The sequence below is a fragment of the Ambystoma mexicanum genome, chromosome 9, assembly GCF_040938575.1.
Source record: "Ambystoma mexicanum isolate Mex_15411 chromosome 9, UKY_AmexF1_1, whole genome shotgun sequence".
In the NCBI taxonomy this organism is placed as follows: domain Eukaryota; kingdom Metazoa; phylum Chordata; class Amphibia; order Caudata; family Ambystomatidae; genus Ambystoma; species Ambystoma mexicanum.
Window position 1 is genome coordinate 906,793,012 of NC_090931.1, and position 14,835 is coordinate 906,807,846.

Sequence of the window (14,835 nt, forward strand, 5' to 3'; positions counted from 1 at the left end):
CCCAAAAGGGGCAGTCCAGCCCGAACTGCTAGGTCACATCCCTTCTGCACGAGACCACAAGCATCCCCAAACATGTTTCGCCCTTGTTGGGGCTCATCAGTGAGGAGTAGCTTGGGTCTCTAGGCCCAGCAGGCACGGGACCCACGTCTGGGCATACCCGTCCCACTCGGGGTGACAAAGCAAAAACAAAGAGGTGATGGCTGGAAGGTTTAGACTGAATCTTAACCACTGGCATTGCTCGGGGCAACCCTCCAGACCATCGTTCTTCGCCTGCCAAGCCATTACAGAAGGGGAAAGACCATATGCAAATCAGGCTTGGCCCCACCCCAAAAGGGGCAGTCCAGCCCGAACTGCTAGGTCACATCCCTTCTGCACGAGACCACAAGCATCCCCAAACATGTTTCGCCCTTGTTGGGGCTCATCAGTGAGGAGTAGCTTGGGTCTCTAGGCCCAGCAGGCACGGGACCATATCGCGGCTACTATAGCAGGCCCACTCACAATCCGAGGCGAACCATCCCCCAGTGGCCCTCTACGATTCTCACTACAACGGATATTAATATTTGGACACCCGTGTGATGCCTGGAAAAAACACACTCAAGGGTAAGACCGGGCTGATGGATTCTTTCACGAACTCACAAGGAACCGCAGAGGCCTCGGGCCCTTCGACAACATCTGACCTCCCTGCCACGGAGGACTCCAAGTTCGACCATCTTTTGACGACGGTCCAGAACGGATTCTTGGCGATAAATGTCAAGCTGGACGATATTGTCTCCACAATAGGCTCCCTTAAAGCCATGGTAGATAAGGAAAGTGCCAGAATTACTGATGCCGAAAACAGAATAAGTGCAAACGAAGACTCGACATATCAAAACACTCAAGACATAACTGGCTTGAAAAGCGAAATGAATAAACTCTGTGATAAGTGTGATGATATGGAGTCGAGGTCGAGAAGGAACAATATACGCATTGTCGGCTTAGCAGAATCCTTTTGCAAAGGCCCGATGGAGACCCAAATCGAAGCCCTTTTGAGGTCCCTCCTAGGTGCTTATTCCTTCTCTTCGCAATTCTTGGTCGAACGAGCACATCGCACCCTGGCTCCTTCGCGCCCAATCCGGGCCCCTCTCCCCCCGCACGATAGTGGCAAAGCTTCTAAATTACAGAGACGCGGTTCTGAGGCTGGCAAGGGAAAAGGGCCCTTTGAGACACGGCAACGACAACATACACATATATCCGGATTTCTCTGCGGGAGTCCAAACCCAGCGACGTTCCTACGAATCCATCAAACGACAGCTGCGGGTGAGACAGGTTCCATATGCGCTGTTGTTCCCAGCAAAGCTTCGGATACAACATGGCGGACGTGCGCACTTCTTTGACCCTCCGGCAGCTGCGTTGGCCTATCTGGAATCTGCTATTCCTCTACCTCCTGGTAGGAACGAACCTGATCAGAATCTACTTCAGCAGCCGGTATAGTAATCTACATGGCATACTTTCCGACCGCAGCTATGAACCACCTTCTACCTACAACAAATCGACTATTCTCGTTTCACCAAAGACAGGCAAGATTGTTCTTTTATTTGCGCTTCTTCTTATTCTCCAACATTCAAGGACAGTCGGATGAGACATGCTCGGCTACGAAGGCGGTGTTGCAGCACTCGCCCCCCTCCACGAGTGAAACCACAGGGTTTTAAATGGGGATCATCATCAAGTTGGGCAGATGGTGTGGTTGGGGGTGGGAACCGGGTATTTGGGTCTGTTTAACCGGCCAGAGGTATGGTCGAAAGCCCCATTTGGGCAAGTTGCGAAACAGTTTATTGTTGTGTTTAATGTTAAAAATGCAGTCACAAGTCACGCGCTAATTCCCCCAAATCGTCGTCCTGCTCTCCCAAGATTGTCTTTACACCTATTGACATGGCACATAAACCACACACTTCGAGCGGGTTGTCGCTTAAGCTGCTAACTTGTAACATCCGGGGTCTGAACAATAGAGCAAAATCCAGCAAGGTGGGGGCATACATCAACAGGCACCGTCCGCATGTGGTAATGCTTCAGGAGACACATGCTCTCCGAGAGACTAACAAGAAGATCTTGAAACAATGGGGTAGCAACAGGTATTACACTGAATACTCGTCACAGAGCAGGGGTGTCCTCACGCTAATACATCCATCGCTGGGGTTCGTCCCCGAAAAAAGTAAATCCGACCCATTGGGTAGATATGTGGTGGTATGGGGCACAGTGGCTTGGGAAAGATGGGTGCTGGTCAACCCCTATGGCCCAAACTCGGAAGACCCCGAATTTTACGCCCATCTCCTCACCGAAATCGACACGACAACTGACACATGGGTGCTGTGGGGTGGAGACTTTAATACTATCCTAGATGTGCTATTGGACAGGTCCTCCAGTCGACAAAGGTCACTCACCAGATCCGCTAATACCATCCATCGGGCCTTCAGGACAGGGCGCTGACCGATGCCTGGAGAGGGGTACACCCCACAGACCGTCAATACACTTTCTATTCGTCAGCCCATGATTCTGAATCCAGGATTGACTACTGGTTCATATCCGTTCTCCTGCTGAGCTCCGTGGTGAGCTGTGAAATCCTCCCCCGTACGTTTTCTGATCATTCCCCAGTCACGCTTGAGATATCGCTCCAGAATATTAAACGTCCGTCCCCGCGCTGGAGAATGCCTCCAAACATCCTGAAGGACCCCAACGTGGTTGAATCGTTGCAAACTGGGATGGAGGAGTTCTTTCAGCTGAACACGGGGTCGGTGGGGGAATGGGCTACGGTGTGGGAAACGTTTAAGGTCTGGGTGAGGGGTAATCTTATATCAAAAACCACTCTTGAAAACAATTATAGCGTAACACATGGCAAGAACATATTGGCTGATATCAATGCACACCTCCTTAGATTCAATGAGCTAGCAATCCAAGATCTACAAACATGTCCACTCCGACCAGGGCCCGTAGATATGGTAAAGGAAATAGAGCAGGACACCGCTTGTAGACATTGCAACATACTTGAACGAGATAGATCTCCCTACCCTCTCACCTGAGGACAATTTTGTCCTTGAACAAGAAATAACCAAGGAGGAAATCTCTGAGGCAATTAAAGCACTGGCTGCTGGAAAAACCCCAGGCCCCGATGGCCTAATTTCGGACCTCTATAAAACATACACAACTATACTATCCCCTATTCTAACTCATGTATGGGAGGAAGCCTTGAGCTCTGGCTCCCTCCCAGATTCCATAACCGACGCAGTCATAACGGTACTATTGAAGCCTAGACGTCCGGCCCATGACCGCTCGTCCTATCGTCCACTCTCCCTAATAAACACAGACGCCAAGATATATGCGAAAGTGCTCGCAAATAGACTTCTCCCTAAAATGACTTCCATAATACACCCCGATCAATGTGGCTTCATCCCGACGAGATCCAGTGCCCTTAACCTGCATAGATTGTTCGGCATTATGGCCCAGATCAAGCCTGATGCGCAGGCAGTGGCCGTCTCGTTGGACGCCGAGAGGGCATTCGACTCTGTCTCATGGACATACATGTTCGAGGTCCTCAAAAAATTCGGCTTCGGCCCGTACTTCACACACTGCGTCAGGCTGCTCTACACCTCTCCCAAGGCTAGGGTCTTAACAAACCGCACCCTCTTGACCCACTTTACCTTGCATCGGGGCACCAGACAGGGTTGCCCCTTCTCCCCCATCATGTTCGCACTCCCTAGCGAACCAATGGCGGCTGCAAGCAGAAGAGAACAAGAATTGAGGGGCATCAAGCTGGCCGGCAGCTACCAAGCTATCTCATTATATGCGGACGATGCTCTATTGTATATACGTAAACCAGAAAACAACTTAGAACCCATATTGGCAGTAATACAGGACTTCACTCTTTATTAAGGGTACAAAATCAACACAGCCAAATCTGAAATCTTCCCATTGACACAGTACACACCCTGCCCTTCAAGCACACACGGTCTACGATGGTCCCCGGATTACATCAGCTATCTGGGGATCCTAGTATCTAGAGACAAACAGTCACTATATATAGATAATTACGAATCCACTTTACAGACGATCCACACCAAACTCCAGATCTGGACCAAGTTGCCCATATCACTGGCTGGTCAGATAGCGGTGCTCAAAATGGTGATCCTCCCCAAACTCCTATATATCTTTAATAACGTCCCGATATGGCCAGGGGGACCCTTTTTTGAAAACCTGTGGTCCCTGTCAACCACCTTCATTTGGAACGGTGGGGCTAACAGGCTCAAATGGGAAAAACTGGTGGAACCCTACGACACAGGGGGCTTCGCTGCGCCCGATTATGAGCTGTACTATCTTGTGTCTCTTGCTCATTATGCCAAATACTGGCAGAACCCTACATCAGAAGCACCTCATGTCCCCATTGAACGGCACTCGGTCTGCCCAACGGACTTGCGATCTATTATCTTTGCGACATCTTATAAAGACGATAGTAAATTTGTCCCAGTAGCTTGCACGATCAGGCTGCAATTGGCAAGCGTCTCCACATTGATATTCCCTATGACTCCCAAGCTCCATTGTGGAACTTTCCGGGCATTGCCCCCTCGTATGACCCTGGTATACAGAAAGCCTGGATCCCGAACTATGACATTACAATGAAAGCTATGTTCCCCAGTGGAAGCTTCGTCACCCCCGAAGACTTCGCTGACACAGTGGGGAGGGGTCAACTTGTCACGTTACAATATCATCGTATGAAAGCGGCGTTCAAGAAACGCTGGCCATCATTCCCTGCTGAGCCGCCCGAGCACCCTTGGTACCAGGCACTTCACTCACAGGCTCATATAGGCGTCTCCATACTGTACAACATAGTCCAAACACATACGAAGTCCTCCAATAATATAAAGTCCACCTGGGAAGAGGACATGGGTACAACAATAGAGGAGGGAACATGGTCCAGGTACTGTCTCCTTACAAAGAAGGTCTCCCTCAACGCGGGGCTCAGACTCATACAATTCAAAATGCTCAATAAACTACACTATACCCCTGTCAAGATGGCTAAAATCAAGGTGTCCACAAACACGAATTGTCCCAAATGCAATAACCCTCAAGCTGACTCATACCATATGTACTGGGCCTGCCCTGAAATAATAAGATTCTGGAAGACAGTAGCAAATATACTGGAAGACATTACGCAAATTCCCACACTACTTACCCCCAAAAAATATCTGTTTGGCGACATCGGAAAATACCCAGAAAAAACTAGGAGGCTATTCAACGTCGCATGTGTGGTGGCTAAAAAATGTATTTTGCAAAAATGGAAGAATCCCCACGCCCCCTGTGCAGAACAATTCTTAAAATCACTGGCATATATGCAGGAATGTGAAGAAACGTACAGAGGTCTGGTCCCCTCTCCGTGCAGACCTAAAGACATTTGGTCAGCGTTCAGGAATTACCTTCGCACCACCCCACCTAACTCGGAAGAGGACGATACCGACTGAAATGTGTGCCTTAACCCCGGCAACAAACGTTTAATACTATAAATTGTGATGTTGTTTTATATAGGTATATGTATGGGAGAAAGCAAAGTGTATAACATGTATATCCATCACCACGGAGTGGTTCATGCGTGTGTATTGTGAATTGCAACCGAAAAATAAAGTTTTAAAAAAATAAATAAACTCCTCTAGCAAAGGAAGAGTACAAGGAACCAAACACTCTTCCTACCCATTTAGCCTCCAGGCTCTTCAGGTCTTTCATCTGTTAATGCATGTAATGAAATAACGCTATTTGAACGCCATGCCTTTTCATAAACCTCCCTACCTGTAATCTCGTCCCACTCTTACCAAGTCCTCTCACGTTCCATCTATCTACTTTTAGACTGATGCCTCCCATTTCATCCTATCAAGTGCATCTGGGGCATCCTCCAGGTATTTGGTATGTTCAATGTACATCTACCAACTGTACCTTTTCCTGGTATGATTCGACATGGTGACAACAACAATTAAATGCTAATACCCCAACTATCTCAACAACCCCCAATTCTCCTTCCAAATCCCAACTATGCTTCCTAGCCCATCCCCTCAATTCCACCCCCGACCCATTCCTCCCAATTCCACTGTATAACGGACCAACCAGTCCTTCCATTCATTCCCATCACTCTTCTCTTGCTGGACTGTGGTACTGGGAGTGAGCCAGTCTGCACTCCCAACGAACCCGTTTAAATTATCTAACCTCCCTCTCTCTTTCTCACACTCAGAACAAGTCCTGACCATATGGCACCAGATTATTCATGTCTGCCACGTAGATCACCATAGCAGTGGCTGTACCGCAATAACATTTAATTTCTCGCCATTCCGTGACAGAGTTTTGTTGTCTGTTCTCCAACCAATTCCATGCTTCTTGCGGGGATGTAAAGAAGTATCACTTCCCGTCAGCAAGTACCTCCAATTTTGCAGAAATAAGCATCATATATTTTAGCTCTGCTTCATATGGTCGACTGCGAATGGAATCAAATGATCTCCTCTGCTTCTGGAAATCTTGTGTGAAGTCTGGAAAAATGAATTTTAGCAGTACATACGTCGAAGCATCCTACTTTGCGTGTTTCTTGTAAGAACGCATCCCTGTCTCGAAAATGCAATAATTTGGCCACAACGGCCCTTGGGTATCCACCCGGAGGTGGGGACCTTCCAGGTACTCTGTGCACCATCTCCACCGGAAATCGTTTGGAAAGGCCTCTAAGATTTAGCGTTTCCAAGATCAGTTTCTCAGTTTCCCTGTATTGGCTGCCAAATATTGGAATGCCCTCCCCCTCACCATCAGAATGGAACCATCTTTCTGGACCTCCAGAGCCAAAGTATACGTGCCTGTTCAATTCTTCTGTATTTCTATATATAACAATGTCAACTTGGCTCTGTCGCCCAAACTGTAACCTCCGGCAACCCATCTATTGGCTTACTTGTATTTTTCCGTACTGTATCAATTACGACCATCCTGTAACCACCGGTCGACCAGCACTTTTGTCTGTTGTAATCCTTTGTATGCCTGTAACACTCTGTTAAGCTCTGGCACCCAGTTACCCCAGGGTTTGGTGCGTGGTACAAATAAATAAACTAAACTAAACATTCAATTCCATACTTGGTCCTTCCTCTCCCTCTGGTATGCCGACCAAGTGTATGTTGCTTCTGCGTGAGCGACCCTCAGCATCCTCGACCCTTACCTCCAAGGTCTTTGTCGCTCCTCACCAGGCCTTTCAGTTGATTTTATAACATAGCCAAGTCATCATCCAGTGTACTCACTGTCTGCTCCACTTCTGTCATTCTTTCACAGACTTTCCGTAGATCAGCTCTCACTAGCGAGACATCCACCCCACCTTCTTGATTTTACCTTCCAGTGACTTCCTGGAGTGTTGAATTGCAGCCATCAGTCCTTCTAGCGTGACTACGTCTTGTTCCTTGGTGCTGGCACTGTACTCTTCGTCCACTGTTCCCCTATGTCTGTCTTGTTTAGGCTTTGTGCCAATGTACTGTTCCATCCACTGCTGCCCTTTCACCATAATACCTCTAATTTGTTTCAGGGCCGTATTTAAAATCCGAGAGTCCGGCTCCTTGCCCCTTCTTTAGACCACAATAAGTCAAATGTGCTGTGCAGTAGCCACTCTTCGCAATCCTCGATTCCCACCACACTAGGGTGTGAGCTCCGAAAAAGCTGCCGCCACTGGGGCTCTCAAATGTGTTATGGGGCCAACAAACAAGTTCTCTGTATACCGTCTCCTGGGCCTGCTATCGTGGAGCTTGAGCCGTATGAGGTCAATGTATTTCTCCCTACTGGCAGCCACTCATGTAGTACAGTGGTGATGGCTGCAGTTCTCTGGTTACAGTCCATGTGATAGGCAGACTGGGACACCAGGTGCCTAACGTTCACCTTGCTGCTAAGTCATGTCCCCTTTCCTCCATACGGCATGCATGGGCATCCCTCGCTACGGATGGCAACTGAACCTTTTTCACACGTAAAAACTAATTCCCCTTTAAATTTAGCTGCATGCTGAGGTATGGTACCAGGAGCCTGCACTCCCCTCACACTGCCCTCTGGCACCACACCTAACTCCTCTTTTCTGCACCGACGGGAGCGTATCAGCTTCACCTGTGCTGGTGGTTGAGGCCTTTTCCCTTTTGACCTTCCCCTTGGATCCACTGTCCCATATTTGTTTTTTTAATTACTTTTCCTACTTTAGTAGGTAGGCCTCAACCTCCCCGGTGCATGTCGCCCCAGGCGGGCTTCAGTAGGTGCCCTTCCTGAGACAGATCTTTCCCGGAGTCAGACCCGCAAGTGCTGTCTGCAGTGCCTCGGTGAGAACCACGGCTGGGAAGGTTGTCCGTCGTGCAAAGCACTCACACCTCAGTCACTGACGAACTGTCTCTCCAGGTGGAGGGAGCTCTTCTCTGCCCGAGCATTTGGACTACGTGTGCAGGAAATGAAGGCCCAGTATACTCCTCTCTAAAGCACCCCGCAAGGGCGATTCCTTCCCTGGGAAGACCCCGAGCGGGAGGGATCGTACCGATCATATTACCAGTTCCAGGATACGAGGCTTTTGAGCTACCAGTCACCAGACCAAGGGATCCACGGATCCTCCTGTGCCAAGAAAAATCTCTGGGAAATCTCTTGAGGGGCATTGCTCTGGTACCGAGTCTAGGCCTGAGGGCAGCAAGCCTCCCATGTCCACACCTGAGGTGCAGAAGGGCACAGAGCCTACGATACAAAGCTAACAGGTGGAGGCACGTGCAAGTTCTTTAGCGAACACCCAGTTCCTGTGCTTGCCAACCCAACCAGACAAAATGATGCTGCTTACAGAGGCATGCCCATCCCAGCCAGAAGGCACACAGGGAGGCGCGCCTCCCGCACCAAGGCAGCAATTCGCCCCAAGGGTGGAATGGTCGCCTGGCACACGCCTCAGATGCTGTGGTGCACGGCCGACCCAATACTGTCCTTGTCAGTGCGTTACACCAAGGCCAGTTATACACAATCCAGACCATGGCACAGGTAGGGCCCAGCCCAGTGCGCAAGCAGCTCTAGAGCGTGCCACGCCTGCGTGTGAGGAACAATTTTTTGACAAATTCATGCTGCCTGCACCAGCACAGCCTCTGTCTCCGGTACTGCTTCAACCACTGCATGATCCACTGCAGCCTCGGGCTCCAGTCCTGCCTCTGGAACTGCCAGCTCCAGTACATCTTCAGGCTCTGGTGCTACCCCCGGCGATGCCCGGCCCAGCTCCAGTGAAGCCTCAGCTGTCAGTGCCTCTCCTGGTTCCTACCCTGCAAGTCTCTGGAAATAACACTGGCAACCCTGCCAGGAGACAGCGGGGATCGGGGAGTTTCGGACCCTCTCACCAGGGACCCAGAGGGGTAACAGACCTGGCGGACATGAGCAAAGAAGAGGATGCGGATACCTCCACGCTTGCCCAGGCTTTCCATGACATGCTAGCTGAGTATCTGAGTATCCCTCAGCCACAGAATAAACAACCTTAGGTGGGGGTCCTGGCCCAGGTATTGACTATTAGAGCATCCACTAGGTCCAGCATTCCTCTGCAGAAGAACGTTGAGGCCTTGGCTAAGAAATGCTGGTTTAAGCCCCATACCACACAGCCCACCAACAAACGCCTGGACACCAAGTGCAGGCAGTGTAAGGAGGATACTCTGCTGCTGTCGGTCCATTCACAGCCGCAGTCCCTGGTCATAGCAGTAGCACCATGTATGCCAAGCCGCAGGACTCCACGTCCTTCACCACAGCCTCAACTTTGCTGGGCAAGATGGCACAGCGAGTAGAGCGCCCGCTTTGACACCCGTGCAGAGCCTGTTAACGCAGGTTCGAATCCCGGCGGGGCCAAACTCAGCCTTTCATCCTTCCGAGGTCGATAAATGAGCACCACACACCGTGGGTAATAATAAGCAGCGCTCAGATACCTGAGGGTTTGTAGCGCTATATAAAAGCCTAATTATTATTATTATTATTATTATTAAGGACGACAAGATTGTTGACGCCTACGGCAAGACTTATTTGAATGCCAAGCTGTTAGGCAGAAACCTGTGCAGTTCCCTCTGGGACCACTGCAAAAGATTTAGGACTACAGGTGTTTGGCAGTAAACCCACTTGGTAGCAGTACCACACAGATTCACTTGGTAGCTGTGGCTGAGCAGTCAGACTTCCCTCAAGAAGAGTTAGGCAGTATACAGAGTATTCACAATAGGTCAAGAGCACACAATAGAACAAGTAAAGGGCTTGGTGTAAAAGAGATATAATTATTTATTTAAAACCACATCTAGAAAAACACACGGGCACTAATAGTAAGCAATTCAAAAACACGGTCACTAAAAGATATACACTTCCTTAAAAGAATATTAGACAAGTCTTAAGTAAAGCCCCACTTATTTTCAGACAGCGGTGAGCGCTTAACGTAGATGGCACTGTAATAGTTCGTTTTAAAAAGGGAGAGAAAAGCAGAGAACAAATTGAAACAGATCCCAACACTTTTACAAGAACATAACAAGAGAGGAAGGCAAAGTAAAACCGTGAATTCAGAGTCAGTTGGCCCGGATCCGCTTTAAGAGGATCAAAACCAAATGTGTCCAAGGTCACACGGTTGCAGTGCACGAAAGTCTTGTAATGGTTCAAAAAGGAGTTGGACCACAGAAAGGGGACCAGTTAGAGGGCCAAGGCGGCCAGCCCAGTCCAGAAGGTCAAGGAGTTATTATTACCTTGTTGCAATCTTTAGAAAGGGAGGCCTGGCGGACACGGTACCTTAAAGTGGTGAGAACACTCCAGCGGGGGCAGTTGTTCCCGGCAGCGGATGCAAGTCGGTGCTTCGTCCGGGGGAAGAGAGGATCTCCTCGTGGAGGAAGACAGGAGTCCATTGCACTGCCAGGGAAGAAACCAGCCGCGGAGTTTCTCAGGTACAAGGAGCGGTCCGTTGATTCGCGGTTCAGTGGTGAGTGGCTATCCGGCCGCCGGGGTGCTTGGCACGGGCAGTTCGACCACAAACCGGTCTGGGGTGCGAAGAAAGAAAGGTAAACTGGTTCTGCCCACCAGTCAGGGGAAGAAGCCTCTCCAGCCGGGAGATCTTCTCTGTCGTCGGGAAGTGGTGAGTCGGTCCCGCAGGGCTCCACCGGTGGTGTCGTCGTGGTAGGTCGGCTCAGCTTCTCCCTCATCGGATTCTCAGGTCCTGTGGCGACTTCTGAAGTTCCAGTCCCCAAAGCCCTGCTTTTATGCAGCATACCCCCATTCACTCAGCCTAGCTGTCAATCAAACATGCTAAGTGGTGATCCGGCCGACTCACCACTTGGGCCAATCACACAAGAGTGCCACTTGAGTTACCAAGGTAACTCAGTCCAGGGTGCCTAAACCCCCTCCCACACCCCCTGTGGTACCCAGACAGTGTGGCACCACTTTTGGAGGCTTCTGTGGAGAAGCCCGCCAAAAAGTGGAACATAGGGCTCGACTTGGGTTGGAGTCATAGAAGAGAACACAAACGCCATTTTAGAATCGAGTCCTCCAAAAAATACCAACTAGCGAATTAATATTAAATAAATAAACCGGCGGTATGTTCGAGGCTATGAGAATTAAATAATTAAAGTTGGTAGCCTCGAACAATGGGAAAATCCCATTGGAAAATATTTGCGGTCGAATATAACCAGTAGTTTCCACTGCCACCAGCCAAAACTCGATCAGGGGGGACGGAGACGTGCCCCCTCGACTAACAGACCCCGGGGCAATCGAATTGCCCCGACCAGTACGTCCACAATATGATGGTTTGTACTGGTTTCTGTTAATAATTTGGGACTAGTAAAGCCAATGGTGACTTTACATGCCCTGGGAGACAGTAGTCAGTCCCAGGGTATGGAGTCTATATTGGGGTGTCACTATGACACCCCTGTGTTACTCCACGGAGGGTGCTGTGTAACACACATAGTAAAAACACATGAGACCCTATGGAGTAAAGGACCCCATAGCCCATAAAACACATTACCAGTCAAAGGAATACCATAAATCATGTCCAAGAGTGGGAGAAAAAGAGTCTCACTCTTAGCAGGAGGAAAAAAACAAACTCCAGAAATCCAGCAAAGCTGCTGGGGGACTCACTAGGTTAGGAAATTCGGCCTAAAGAGAGAATTCTCCCTAACAGGATCCATGGATTATCTCTGTGATATCCATCTCCCCATGGGCCCCACATCTCCCCGTCCCTCCCTCAGATCGGGACTCCTACTCTTCTTGTAGAAATCTTGGTGCTTTTAGAGAGCAGTGCAGTGAAGGAGGTCCCACCCTCTCAGAGGCTCGGGATTCTATTCACAACTTTTCATAATTCAGAAGAAGAACCAGCAGGCCTGAGAGTGGTTCTCGATCTGTCCTTTCTAAACCTTTACCTACCCCTTCAGAAATTCAAGATGTTTACGCCAGCTCTGATAGCGGAGACTGTGTGGGGGAGAGTGGACATGCTCCTTGGACCTCAAAAATGCCCATCTGATTGTCCCGATTTTGCAGCCCCACTTGGTCATATCTCCTTTTAAGAGTGATGGGCTGCCATTTCCAGTACAGGGTGATACCGTTCAGGTTGAACTCAGTCTTGCGGGTATTCACCCGATTGATGAACTCTGTAGCTTCAGAACTCGGTCAGAGGGCCACCACGTTCACCCGTACCTGGACTGGCTCATCCGGGCGGTGTCTCCAGGTGCTGTCCAGGATATGGCACACCACCTTATGGAAATCTTGTGCAACCTGGGGTTCTCCATCAACCAGAGCAAATCGCAGCTGCAGCCCACCCAGACCCTGGTCTTCATTGGCCTGCTGTGGGACACACAGGAACAGAAGATTTTCCATACGGCAGAGAGTATTGGGACGCGGAGGGCAGCTATCGGCCATTTCCTCAGCAGTAGGACAACCACATCATGGCGGCCTGCCTTCTGGCAATTCCGCATTCAGTGCTCAAAATGATGAGGATTCAGTTGTACCTGGCAACCTCCTGGAACCAAGAGATGGACTGACAGGCGGTGATGGTCTACATCCCGACAGACCTCTGCCAGGATTTGTTGTGGTCGAGACAGGAAGTCAACCTTTCAGTAGGCATACTTTATCTCTGGACCAAGCCAGCGTTGTTGCTCACGATTGACTCCCCCTTCGAGGGGTTGGGGTCACTCTGGGCGACCACTATGACAATGACAAGGCCAGCCATATAAACCTTCTTGAATTGGCTGCCATACAGCTAGCACTGCATGCGTTCCTACCCCTGACCAAGAACAGAGCAGTCTGCATTCAGACGGACAGTTCCACGTGCATGTACTACATCAACAAGCAGGGGGGCACCAAATCCCCCTCCCCTCTGAAGGTTGGCCATCCAGATTTGGGAGTGAGCAATTGCACACAATATCCAGCTTTCGGTGATCCACCTACAGGGGGAGTCCAATCTGCAAGCGTACAGGCCCAGCAGGCATGTCCTGGTAAAGATTTTTCAGACATGGGGCCATCCAAGTGTAGACTTATTTGCCACGGAGCACAACAGGAGGTGCCACCAGTTTGCATCCTGGATGGGCAGAGGCAGAGGATCGCACTACACCTGCAATGGGACAGACTGTGGGCATATGCGTTTCTGCCTCACCGATAATTCAGTTATCTGCTAGATCAGAGAGGCGCAGGGCCTCCGGCTCATTCTGATTGTGCCTCAGTGACCTGCCCGACCATGGTATTCAGAACTACTGAGGCTGGTGGTTCAGGTCCTAATCCTCTTTCGGTCAAGGGGATCTCCCCCCTCACACAGCTAGGGGGGTGGTGGTCCACCCGGCTCTACAGAAGTTAGCCCTAGCAGCCTGGTTCCTAAAATAGTGATGCTGCAGCACCTGTAGCTGTCACTGGAGAATCTGCAGATCATACAGAGGGCAATATTGGGGTTTTGTTATTGGGCAAGCGACAGAGCCATTGATCCTATGGCCTGTACCCTCGACCACGTGCTATCTTTCTCTGCATACCTCGCAGAATCAGGTGCGCAGGTCGACACATGCTGCACCTGCCTGGCAGCCTTAGGGGCTTACAGGAACTCCGAACACTTCCAATCGGGTGGTCAAGAGGCATCTTACTGGTTTGACGAGGTTGTACCCTCCTGTCAAGCGCCCGCACCCAGTATGGGACCTGAATGTTGTCTTAGGTGTGATAGCACATAAACCATTCGTGGCCATGGCGTCATCGGACTGGTCACCATTCAGACCGCCCTCCTAGTTGTCGCAAGTCCTTGTGTCAGCATGCAGGGTCAGTGAGATTCAAGCCCTGGTGGCCTCAGAACCATACACCACGTTCCATCGAGAGAAGGGCGCACTGCACACATACCCTTCATTCTTGCCGAAGGTGGTGTCCTCCTTTCATTTTAATGAGGAAATTGTACTACGAACATTACTTCCCAATCCGAAATCGGAGGAAGAAAAGATCTTGCATTGTATGGATGTGAAAAGAACATTGAAGTTATATCTGGACAGGATAAAGGATTTTCGTAAATCTGATGCGTTCATCATATTTGGTGGTTCAAAACCGGGCTGTTAAGCCTCCAAAGCCTGGATAACTAGTTGGATGGTGGCAGCCATTCAGGAGGCCTACAAAATTTAAAACAAGGAGTTACCAGCACATTTCCATGCCCATGCAGTCAGAGCAAGGCTACCGCAGTGGCGTTCCAAAGGTATGTGCCTTGGCAGACTATCTGCAGGGCGGCTTCAATGGCTAACCCTTCCGCCTTCAGCAAGCACTATTGTTTGGACAGCAGTGCACCCTCGGATGCGGCCTTCATGCAAACCGTGCTGAAGAATCTGTTCTCTTAAGTCT

At 49.9% G+C, this 14,835-nt stretch overlaps 1 protein-coding gene across 1 annotated transcript in view; it reads left to right on the top strand.

Moving 5' to 3' along the window:
- The window catches only part of MCM3AP (minichromosome maintenance complex component 3 associated protein), a 1,669,219-nt gene that overhangs the window by 1,464,282 nt on the left and 190,102 nt on the right, over window positions 1–14,835 (top strand). The window lies entirely within an intron of this gene.